Below are 10,557 nucleotides of genomic sequence, written 5' to 3'. Positions count from 1 at the left end.
CCTTTAGTGACAGGTCTCTGTGGGTTGATTCAACATATAAAGTGCTGGAATAACTCAGCAGGTCAGGCAGCATCTGTGGAAGGGAGAGGGGGGAGGGAGGGGCACTCGGGGGGTGGGGGTGGGGGTGGGTGGGCACTCGAAGTTGCGGTTCCACTCTGTCCTCCTTGTCCAGTTCCCTCCCCCTGACCCGCTGAGTTCCTCCACCACTTTGTGCTCTGCTCACAATTGCAACCTCGGCAGTCCCCCGTGTCCACAAGTTGGCCAAAGGTTGTCAACAGAATCTTCCACTCAAAGGTTGTGATAAAGGATGGCTATTGCGAGACTGTGCTGGAGTTCCCCATTGACTGTGTTGATGGGAAGCTTCTGGTTACGGCTAACGCCGGCTCCTCCCGGCTGATATAATATAACCACTGAGTTTGCACTGCCGCCTGCTGGCTTATCGACCCTGCAACGTTGCTGATGTGTTCAGGCGATAGTTGACCCCATATGTCTGAGGGGAGATGTGCATTTTATGTGTGAAAGCTGCTTTGAGGCAAATGCCAAGTAGTCCATCTGCGTTTATTTTCCCAAACCGCTCGTCCCTCATCCTGACACTGTCGATATGCCAAGACACCAAAGTGCTGGAGTCTGAAGAAGGGTCTCTCTCGACCCAAAACGTCACCCATTCCTTCTCTCCCGAGATGCTGCCCGACCTGCTGAGTTACTCCAGCATTTTGTGAATAAACCCATTCCTTCTACCCTGAGATGCTGCCTGACCTGCTGAGTTACTCCAGCATTTTGTGAATAAACCCATTCCTTCTCCCCTGAGATGCTGCCCGACCTGCTGAGTTACTCCAGCATTTTGTGAAATAAATACTTTCCATTTGTACCAGCATCTGCAGTTATTTTCTTACACTACAAAGTGCTGGAGTAGCTCAGCTGGTCAGGCAGCGTCTGTGGAGGGTAGACTCAAAAAGCTGGAGTAACTCAGCGGGACAGGCAGCATCTCTGGAGAGGAGGAATATGTGATGTTTTGGGTCGAGAGAGACCCTTCTTCTGACAAAGAGTTAGGGCAGCTCACAGTCCAGTGGTTGAACACAGATTTATCTAATTGCAAGTAACCCTTGCATTCCCCATCTCCCCAACTCCCCATCTCTCCTCCACCCTAGTCGTCCTACTAGTTCCACTGTTCATATCCCTTCGTTTGCACCTCTTCCTCAGCCAATGTTGGCCATCATTGCTATCCTCTCCATACTTCTAGTTTCCCTCTCCCCTGAGTCTCAGTCTGAAGAAGGATCTCGACCAGAAACATCATTTTTTCCCTTTTCTCCAGTGATGCAGCCTGTCCTGCTGAGAAAGAGTAACAAAGGACCTGTATTCACACCAGTTTTCAAACAGTCGAAGTTACTTCCCAGCCAAGAAGAACCTTTGAAAGACAGTCATTGTTGCAATTTAAGTTCATGAATTAATATGTGAAAGGAGCAGAATTAGGCCATTTGGCCCATCAAGTCGACTCTGCCATTCAATCATGGCTGGCCTATTTTTCCCTCCTAACCCTACCCTCCTACCCTCTCCCCATAACCCCTGACATCTGCACTCATCAAGAATCCATCTATCTCTTACACTGAAGAATCCAAATATCTATTGACTTGGCCTTCACAGCCTTCTGTGGCAATGAATTCCACAGATTCACCATTTAGCTATTAACTGGGGGAAAAAATGAGCACAAAAACAGCAATAATGGAAATCACCAAATCAGCCACGATGTAAAGAAATGAACTACAAGCTTGAGGTCAGCCTTCTTCTCAATTCCAGATAATGAACTTCCTTTTTGCAGAGGTAAATATTGGCCTGATATCAGCCTCTCCCTAGATAGTGTTACAGGCTGTGTTATGTCCTCCTGAGATATCAGCTGGTACAACTGCTTAATATTTAGTCTGAAAATCAACTCCTCCGTAAAGCAGCGCCCCTTCTGTGATTTTGGAGTGCTCGACCTTCTAACTCAGCTGTGCCATATGACCGTGACTGGCTGTTGTTTATCGCTACACATACACCCCTTCCCCCCCCCGTCTAGAGTTGCCAACTTCCTCACTCCCAAATACGGGACAAAGGGTGACGTCACCGCCCCGCGCCCCACGTCACCTCACCCAGCCAGCGGCCACGTGCTCACGCTCCACCAATGGAGGGGGAGGGAGGATGGGAGGAGAGGGTGCTGCACCAATGCAGGAGAGGTTTGGGCCCAACGGGTCCACTTGGTCTAGTCGTGGAATTCTCTGCCTCAGGAGGCAGTGGAGGCCAATTCTCTGAATGCATTCAAGAGAGAGCTGGATAGAGCTCTTAAGGATAGCGGAGTCAGGGGGTTTGGGGGGAAGGCAGGAACGGGGTACTGGTTGTGGATGATCAGCCATGATCACATTGAATGGTGGTGCTGGCTCGAAGAGCCGAATGGCCTCCTCCTGCACCTATTGTCTATCGTCTATTGTCGTGTTTAGTCTCGTCGCTGACAAAAAACTAAAGTGTTTTTCACTGCACCTCGGTGCACCAGACAATAATGAACTAAGCTAAATTAAAGTTGCTGCTCGAACCCTTGAGTTCCTCCGGAAGATTTTATGTTGCTTCAGTTCCCAGCATCTGCAGTCTGAAACGATATCTCCCTGCTCTTTTACAATGGTCAGTACGACCTTTTAAATGTAATCTAAAAGATGGCGAGCTATACAGTCAAATCAAACCATGCTCATGTATGTCCGCACTATCCTACGGACGAGGGACAATTTTACAATTTTTACCAGAGCCAGTTCATTGAGAAATCTGCACACTGTGAATGGCGTGATTGTGATCACGTATAGTCTTTTTTTGGGACTGGGTGGCACGCAACTGATAAAACAGAAAAGATTTTCACTGTATTTGTATTTGTATTTGTATTTGTATTTTTCACACGTGACAATAATGAATTAAACTGAAGTAAATTGAACTAAAACTAAAGATGCTGCTCGAACCCTTGAGTTCCTCCAGCAGATTTTTGTTGCTCTAAAATGTCTGTCTTTGGATTGTGGGAGGAAACCAGGGCACCCGGAGAAAACCCACGCGGTCTGAAGAAGGGTCTCGACCCGAGGTGTCGACCATTCTCTCTCTCCTGAGATGCTGCCTGACCCGCTGAGTTACTCCAGCATTTTGTGATACCTTCGATTTGTACCAGCATCTGCAGTTATTTTCCTGCCCCCGTAGTCAGGATCGAACCCGGGTCTCTGGCGCTGTGAGGCAGCAACTCTACCGCTGCGCCACCGTGCCGCCCCACGCAACAATAATAAATCAATGCCAGGACTTGTGTTTGGATCCAGTGCAGAGTGACGATGTGAAAATATTCCCAGTTCATTAGCTGTGTGAGTTCTGCGTGAAATGAGGCTATTCACTCCCCATCCAGCTTTCTGCCAGGCCACTTCTAATTCAGAGCTGGTTAAAAGCCAGCCAAAACCTGCATACCTGCACTCCAGGATCACTGTGTTGGAACCTTGAACGCTACACCAGCCGCCAGTTCTGGGAAGCCTGCCTTCCTGCAGAGTTTCCTTGCTTGTCCCTCAGGACAAAAAAAAAACGTTTGATTGTATTGAAAGGAAGTTACGACTGCGGAATGATATCAGGTAACATAAGCGGGGGAAAGTATAAATCAGCTCTGACATAATGGATTGAGCAGAGTACTAGACGCAGTGACCTGCCTGTGTTGCTGTGCTCCTCTGACAGCCACACGCAAATAGGTTTTCAATAAAATTCCAGAAAATAGGAGGAACTCTGTAAATTTCTAGGTAAAGATGGTTATGTGGGAGAGTATCAAGCCTTGATTCGGATATCGTGGCAAAGTTCTCACTTGAAAGAGTCAGGCATTCAGTAGTTTTGGACAGGCATCTGAACCTTATGATTAAATACTCAAAGTCACCGTCCAATCTGTTCCTGCCGCCGATATATGGTCCCCACTATAACGCATGCATATTAGTTCAGCTTGGGTCTGCTTTGCCAACAGGCCGGCACAGTGGCGCAGCGGTCGAGCTGCTGCCTCACAGCGCCAGAGACCCGGGTTCGATCCTGACTATGGATGCTTGTCTGCACGGAGTTTGTACGTTCACCCCGTGACCACGTGGGTTTTCTCTGGGCGCTCCGGTTTCCTCCCACGCTCCACAGGTTTGTAGGATAAATTGGTATTGGTTAAAACAAAATTGTAAATTTGCCTCGAGTGTGTAGGATAGTGCGAGTGTACGGGGATCGCTGGTCGGTGCGGACCTGTTTCCACGCTGTACCGCTAAACTAAACGATACAGCTGTCAGTAAGGAGGCATGTGGTAACACAGGCACGGTGGCGCAGCGGTAGAGTTGCCGCCTTACAGCGAATGCAGCGCCGGAGACTCAGGTTCGATCCTGACTACGGGCGCTGCCTGTACGGAGTTTGTACGTTCTCCCCGTGACCTGCGTGGGTTTTCTCCGAAATCTTCGGTTTCCTCCCAAAGACGTACAGGTATGTAGGTTAAATGGCTGGGCAAATGTAAAAATTGTCCCTAGTGAGTGTAGGATAGTGTTAATGTGCGAGGATCGCTGGGCGGCGCGGACCCGGTGGGCCGAAGGGCCTGTTTCCACGCTGTATCTCTAAAAAAAAAAAAAATCGAAGGTTAATGGTGAGTCTAAAAAGGATTTCCTCTTGTAATATCATTGGTGCAGGTATATTGAGATCTAATGATGTCCAGAATATAATTAAAAAATAAAAACTATATGCAATTAATGTAGGGGGATAGAAATATTCCTGGCCATTTTGGCTGCCAGTTAGACTGTGTTAAAGCCATGAAAACTATTAAGGACAAAGCTCTTCAGGTGTAATAACAGGCCAGCTGGAGAATTAGTGGTAACAAGGGTGGCACGGTGGCTCAGCGGTAGAGTTGCTGCCTCACAGCGCCAGAGCCCCAGGTTCGATCCTGACTACGGGCGCTGTCTGTACGGAGTTTGTACGTTCTCCCCGTGACCTGTGTGGGCTTTCTCCAAGATCTTCAGTTTCCTCACACACTCCAAAGACATAAAGGTTTGTAGGTTAATTGGCTTGGGGTAAATGTAAAATTGTCCCGAGTGTGTGTAGGGCAGGTTTAAAATGAGTGGGGATCGCTGGTTGGTGCGGACTCGGTGAGCCAAAGGGCCTGTTTCCGCACTGTGTTTCTAAACTAAACTAAGTTGTGTCCTGAGGTACAGTGAAAAGCCTTTGTTGCATGCTAACCAGCCAGCGGTAAGACCTGTCTTCCTGTCTCCACCTATATCCTTCCTTTGTCCCGCCCCCCTGACATCAGTCTGAAGAAGGGTCTCGACCTGAAACGTCACCCATTCCTTCTCTCCCGAGATGCTGCCTGACCTGCTGAGCTACTCCAGCATTTTGTGAATACAGCGGTAAGACAATACTTGATTACAATCGAGCCATTTACAGTGGAACAGGGAGAGGCAGCACCACATAAACATCTTTACAGTTCAGATTGTCTTCAGGTTGTTCCTTGGATATTGAGGGCCGGTGAAGGAGGAAGAACCTGGATTGAAAATGCTCTTTGTCAGATTTTCATCAGATTGGGCATGGGCAGCACTTTGCTGTGCCCTAGCCAGGACACCAGGAGTCTGAAAGCACTTTGCATGCTGCTCTGCATCGGATAACTCAAATGTAACAGCAGGAACTGGGCATGAGAAAGTTGAAGTGTTTCCCTCTCAACCCCATTCCCCTGCCTTCACCCCATAACCCTTGACGCCCATACTAATCAAGAATCTGTCAATCACCGCCTTAAAAACATACATTGACTTGGCTTCCACGGCCTTCTGTGGCAATGAATTCCACAGATTCACCACCCTCTGACTAAATAAATTCCTCCTCATCTCCTTTCTAAAGGCACGTCCTTTAATTCTGAGGCTGTGTCCTCTGGTCCTAGACTCTCCCACTAGTGGAAACATCCTCTCCACATCCACTCTATCCAGGCCAGAAGCATTTATTCCCTTTATCAAGTGTCTGTACACTGTGAATGCCTTGATTGTGATCATGTATAGTCTTTCTACTGACTGGTGAGCATGCAACAAAAACCTTTTCACTGCACCTCGGTACACGTGACAATAAACAAAACTGAACCAAACACGGACCGGAAAGATTTAGAGGGATTTAGACAATAGGTGCAGGAGGAGGCCATTCGGCCCTTCGAGCCAGCACCGCCATTCAATGTGATCATGGCTGATCATTCTCAATCAGTACCCTGTTCCTGCCTTCTCCCCATACCCCCTGACTCTGCTATCCTTAAGAGCTCTATCTAGCTCTCTCTTGAATGCATTTAGAGAATTGGCCTCCACTGCCTTCTGAGGCAGAGAATTCCACAGATTCACAACTCTCTGACTGAAAAAGTGTTTCCTCGTCTCAGTTCTAAATGGCCTACCCCTTATTCTTAAACTGTGGCCCCTGGATCTGGACTCCCCCAACATTGGGAACATGTTTCCTGCCTCTAACGTGTCCAACCTCTTAATAATCTTATACGTTTCAATAAGATCTCCTCTCATCCTTCTAAATTCCAGTAGATACAAGCCTAGTCGCTCCAGTCTTTCAACGTACGACAGTCCCGCCATTCCGGGAATTAACCTAGTAAACCTACGCTGCACGCCCTCAATAGCAAAAATTTGGATTTGGGCCAAATGCAGGCAGGTGGGACTGGTGAACATGGGGCACTTTGGTCCGCATAGGCAAGTAGGGCCTCTATGAACTCTCTTACAGAATACAGAATACAGAATAGCTTTTATTGTCATTCGTTTTACCAAACGAAATAAATTTGGCAACAGTACAAAAAACACAAGACACACAACCCCAACACAAACATCCATCACAGTGACTCCAAACACCCCCTCACTGTGATGGAAGGCAAAAAACCTTCCTCTCTCTTCCCCCATGCCCCTCCCACGGACAGACAACTCGACCCCTACCGAGGCGACCGACCCGCACAGCCCCCGCAAGGAGATGGAAGGTGTCACGGTCGAGCCGTACCGGGCGATGGAAAGTCCCGCGGCCGTACCGGGCGATGGAAGGCCCCGCGGTCGAGCCGTACCGGGCGATGGAAGGCCCCGCGGCCGAGCCGCACCGCACTGGAAAGTCCTACGGCCGTACCGGGCGATGGAAAATCCCGCGGCCGAGCCGCACCGGGTGATGGAAAATCTAGGAATGTTAGTGGGTGATTTGCAGCAACAGTAATAGACTTTCTGTTCACAACGCGAGAAGTCGATATGTGTGCAGCAAGATCCTAGAGATTCAAAATTGTGGTCTGCACCAACCCTAATGTAGTGGAGATGGCGAGGCCTAAAGTGCTAAGTAGCCTTCTGATTTTAAAGATCCTATTCATCAAAAAGACAGGTCAGTGTGACATTACTGCAATCAATCTGCAATACTGCAATGTTATAGAAACAGATACAATTCTTAAGGGATTGGACGGGCCAGATGCAGGGAAAATGTTCCCCATGTTGGGGGGAGTCCAGAATCAGGGGTCACTGTTTAAGAAAAAGGGGTAGGCCATTTAGGACCGAAATGAGGAAAAAACGTTTTCACCCAGTGAGTTGTGAATCTGTGGAATTCTCTGCCATAGACGGCAGCAGAGGGAAAATTCACTGGATGTTTTCAAGAGAGAGTTAGATATAGCTCTTAGGGCTAATGGAATCACGGGATATGGGGAAAAGCAGGAAAGAGGTTGTGATTTTGGATGATCAGCCATGATCATATTGAATGGCAGTGCTGGCTCGAAGGGCCAAATGGTCTCCTCCTGCACCTATTCTCTATGTGTCTGTCTCTATGTTTCTATGTCTCTATGTTTTAATCCACAAAGCATAAAGGGTCACAGTTCAACAATAATGTGCCTCGAATCATAGTTTTAGGTTTGAAATGAAGTCATTTTCTCAGTATAGAAGAATGCATTCTGAAGAAAGCAGAATAATAATAATAATAATAATAATGCATTACATTTATATAGCTCATATACTCAAAGACGCTTTACAGGGATTTAGAGAACATAGGGAAGTGAATAAATAGATAAATAAGTAAACGAACAGAGAAAGGAGACAGAAGGTGAGGTGGCACGGTGGCGCAGCGGTAGAGTTGCTGCTTTACAGCGAATGCAGCGCCGGAGACTCAGGTTCGATCCTGACTACGGGTGCTGCACTGTAAGGAGTTTGTACGTTCTCCCCGTGACCTGCGTGGGTTTTCTCCGAGATCTTCGGTTTCCTCCCACACTCCAAAGACGTACAGGTATGTAGGTTAATTGGCTGGGTAAATGTAAAAATTGTCCCTAGTGGGTGTAGGATAGTGTTAATGTGCGGGGATCGCTGGGCGGCACGGACTTGGAGGGCCGAAAAGGCCTGTTTCCGGCTGTATATATATGATATGACTTTCAGTGGTTGAAGGCAGTACTGAACAGGTGAGACTTCAGTGATGTTTTGAATGTGGTGAGTGTGGAGGAGTCTCTGACGGTTTGGGGTAGTGAGTTCCAGAGGGTGGGAGCAGCGATGGAGAAAGCCCTGTCCCCCCAGGATCTGAGTTTGGTCCGGATGTGGGGGGATAGGAGATTGGCAGCAGCAGAGCGGAGGGTGCAGGTGGGAGTGTGCCTGTGGAGTAGGTCGGTCAGGTAGGATGGGGCCAGGTTATGGAGGGCTTTGTAGGTCATGAGGAGGATTTTGTACTGGATTCTCTGGGGGATTCTCAGAATATGTTTTATACCTTGCTGGAGATATTCCTTCATGGGCGTAGCTATTTGTGAGTTTCTGGTCAGAATAAGCTTGGTTTTGTAGGTGTCTAACCTTGAACACTTATGCTTCTATATGTTAAAGTGTTCAAGGTTAGACACCTACAAAACCAAGCTTCCTTAGTGTAAGGAAATAATGGAAATAATTTTCTTAGTGTAAGGAAATAATGGAAATAATTTTTGAATTCATTAAAAGTAAATCATGCTCAGCAAACCCAGTTCCTTCTACATTGTGTTAGGAAGGAACTGCTGTCTGAAGAAGGGTCTTGACCCGAAACGTCACCCGTTCCTTCTCTCCAGAGATGCTGCCCGACCCGCTGAGTTACTCCAGCTTTTTGTGCTTCTATATTGGTCGACCTTGCCATTCGTGTAGGAAGGAACTGCAGATGCTGGTTCAAACCAAAGGTAGACACAAAAAGCTGGAGTAACTCAGCGGGACAGGCAGCATCTCTGGAGAGGAGGAATGGGTGACGTTTCGGGTCAAGACCCTTCTTCAGTCTGCCCGTTCCTTCTCTCCAGAGATGCTGCCTGTCCCGCTGAGTTACTCCAGCATTTTGTGTACCTCTCTCTGGGTAACAGGAATACAGTGATCGTGGAATAATATGCAATCTTAACAGATGAAGACAACAACAACGTGCATTATTATCTGAAGAAGGGTCTCGGCCCGAAACGTCACCCATTGCTTCTCTCCCGAGATGCTGCCTGTCCCGCTGAGTTACTCCAGCTTTTTGTGCCTACCTAACCATACATCCTTCTCTACGTATCTTTAATTACTTTCTGACATAGTTACACTGTTTTGTCTACCGGTAGCTTATCTGGTGAAGGCACCAAAGTCTTGTACTTATTGGGTGGAAGGTTAAACCTGTATTGCAATGATCTCCGGCGTGATAAAAATATTTAGAAACATATTTCTCAACAGTTTGTGTTTTAGTTTCCAGCATTCATGGTTTCCAGTTATCTCCTTTTATTTCTTTAATGAGCTGGAAATATTAGCCACTGTTTGTTTTATTTAGGTTAGTTTAGAGGTACAGCATGGAGATAGTCCCTTCGGCCCATCGCGTCCGCACTGACCACCCGTTCACACTAGTTCTACGTTATTCAACGTTGGCATCCACTCCCTGCACATTAGAGGTCATTTACAGAGGGCCAATTAACCTACAAACCTGCAGGTCTTTAGGATGTGGGGGGAAACCAAGAGGAAATCAGAAATGAAAAACAGACACAAAAAATGCACTGATTTGCTCAGGAAAGCCCTGAGCAAATCAGGCAGCACCTTAGTCTGGTGATACAGTAGAGCCTGGAAACAGGTCCTTCGGCTCACTGAGTCCATACAGTCCATCAATCACTCATCCACTCAAGTTCAATGTTATCCCACTTCCTCGTCCACTCCCTATACACTAGGGGCAATTTTACAGAGGCCAATTAACCAGCAAACTAACAGGCCTTTGGGATGTGGGTGGAAACCGGAGCACCCGGAGGAAACTCACGCGGTCACGTGGAGAATGTGCAAACTCCACACAGACAGCTCCTGAGGTCAGGATCGAACCCTGGTCTCTGGCGCTGTGAGGCAGCAACTCTACCAGCTGCGCCACCGCGCCTCTCTGTTTAACCACGAGGTCACAGTGTTCATGGAATGGTTCCGAATCATTGAGGAAGGCGATGGATATAAATAGCTACCTGACTCTGAACGCTACGTCACCACTGTGGTGCGGTGGTCACTGTAGCAGGTGAGTCATATCATTACTCCACTAGTCCTGGCATTACTGCTTCAGTTACCTCATCGTTATATTCATCTTGCTTCGGTGACA

At 47.7% G+C, this 10,557-nt stretch overlaps 1 protein-coding gene across 2 annotated transcripts in view; it reads left to right on the top strand.

The window, feature by feature from the left end:
- The window catches only part of LOC144608811 (palmitoyl-protein thioesterase ABHD10, mitochondrial-like), a 42,094-nt gene that overhangs the window by 2,515 nt on the left and 29,022 nt on the right, over window positions 1-10,557 (top strand). The window contains exon 2 of one of the 2 annotated variants that reach the window (XM_078426954.1): window positions 3,995-4,152. The exons of the other annotated variant lie outside the window; for it this stretch is intronic. The gene's annotated coding sequence lies outside the window, so the exon portion shown is untranslated. The remainder of the gene's footprint in view (window positions 1-3,994; window positions 4,153-10,557) is intronic. 2 annotated transcript variants of the gene reach the window in all.

Source organism: Rhinoraja longicauda, chromosome 32, assembly GCF_053455715.1.
Source record: "Rhinoraja longicauda isolate Sanriku21f chromosome 32, sRhiLon1.1, whole genome shotgun sequence".
Lineage (NCBI taxonomy): Eukaryota > Metazoa > Chordata > Chondrichthyes > Rajiformes > Arhynchobatidae > Rhinoraja > Rhinoraja longicauda.
This window is presented reverse-complemented; position numbering and strand designations above follow the sequence as displayed.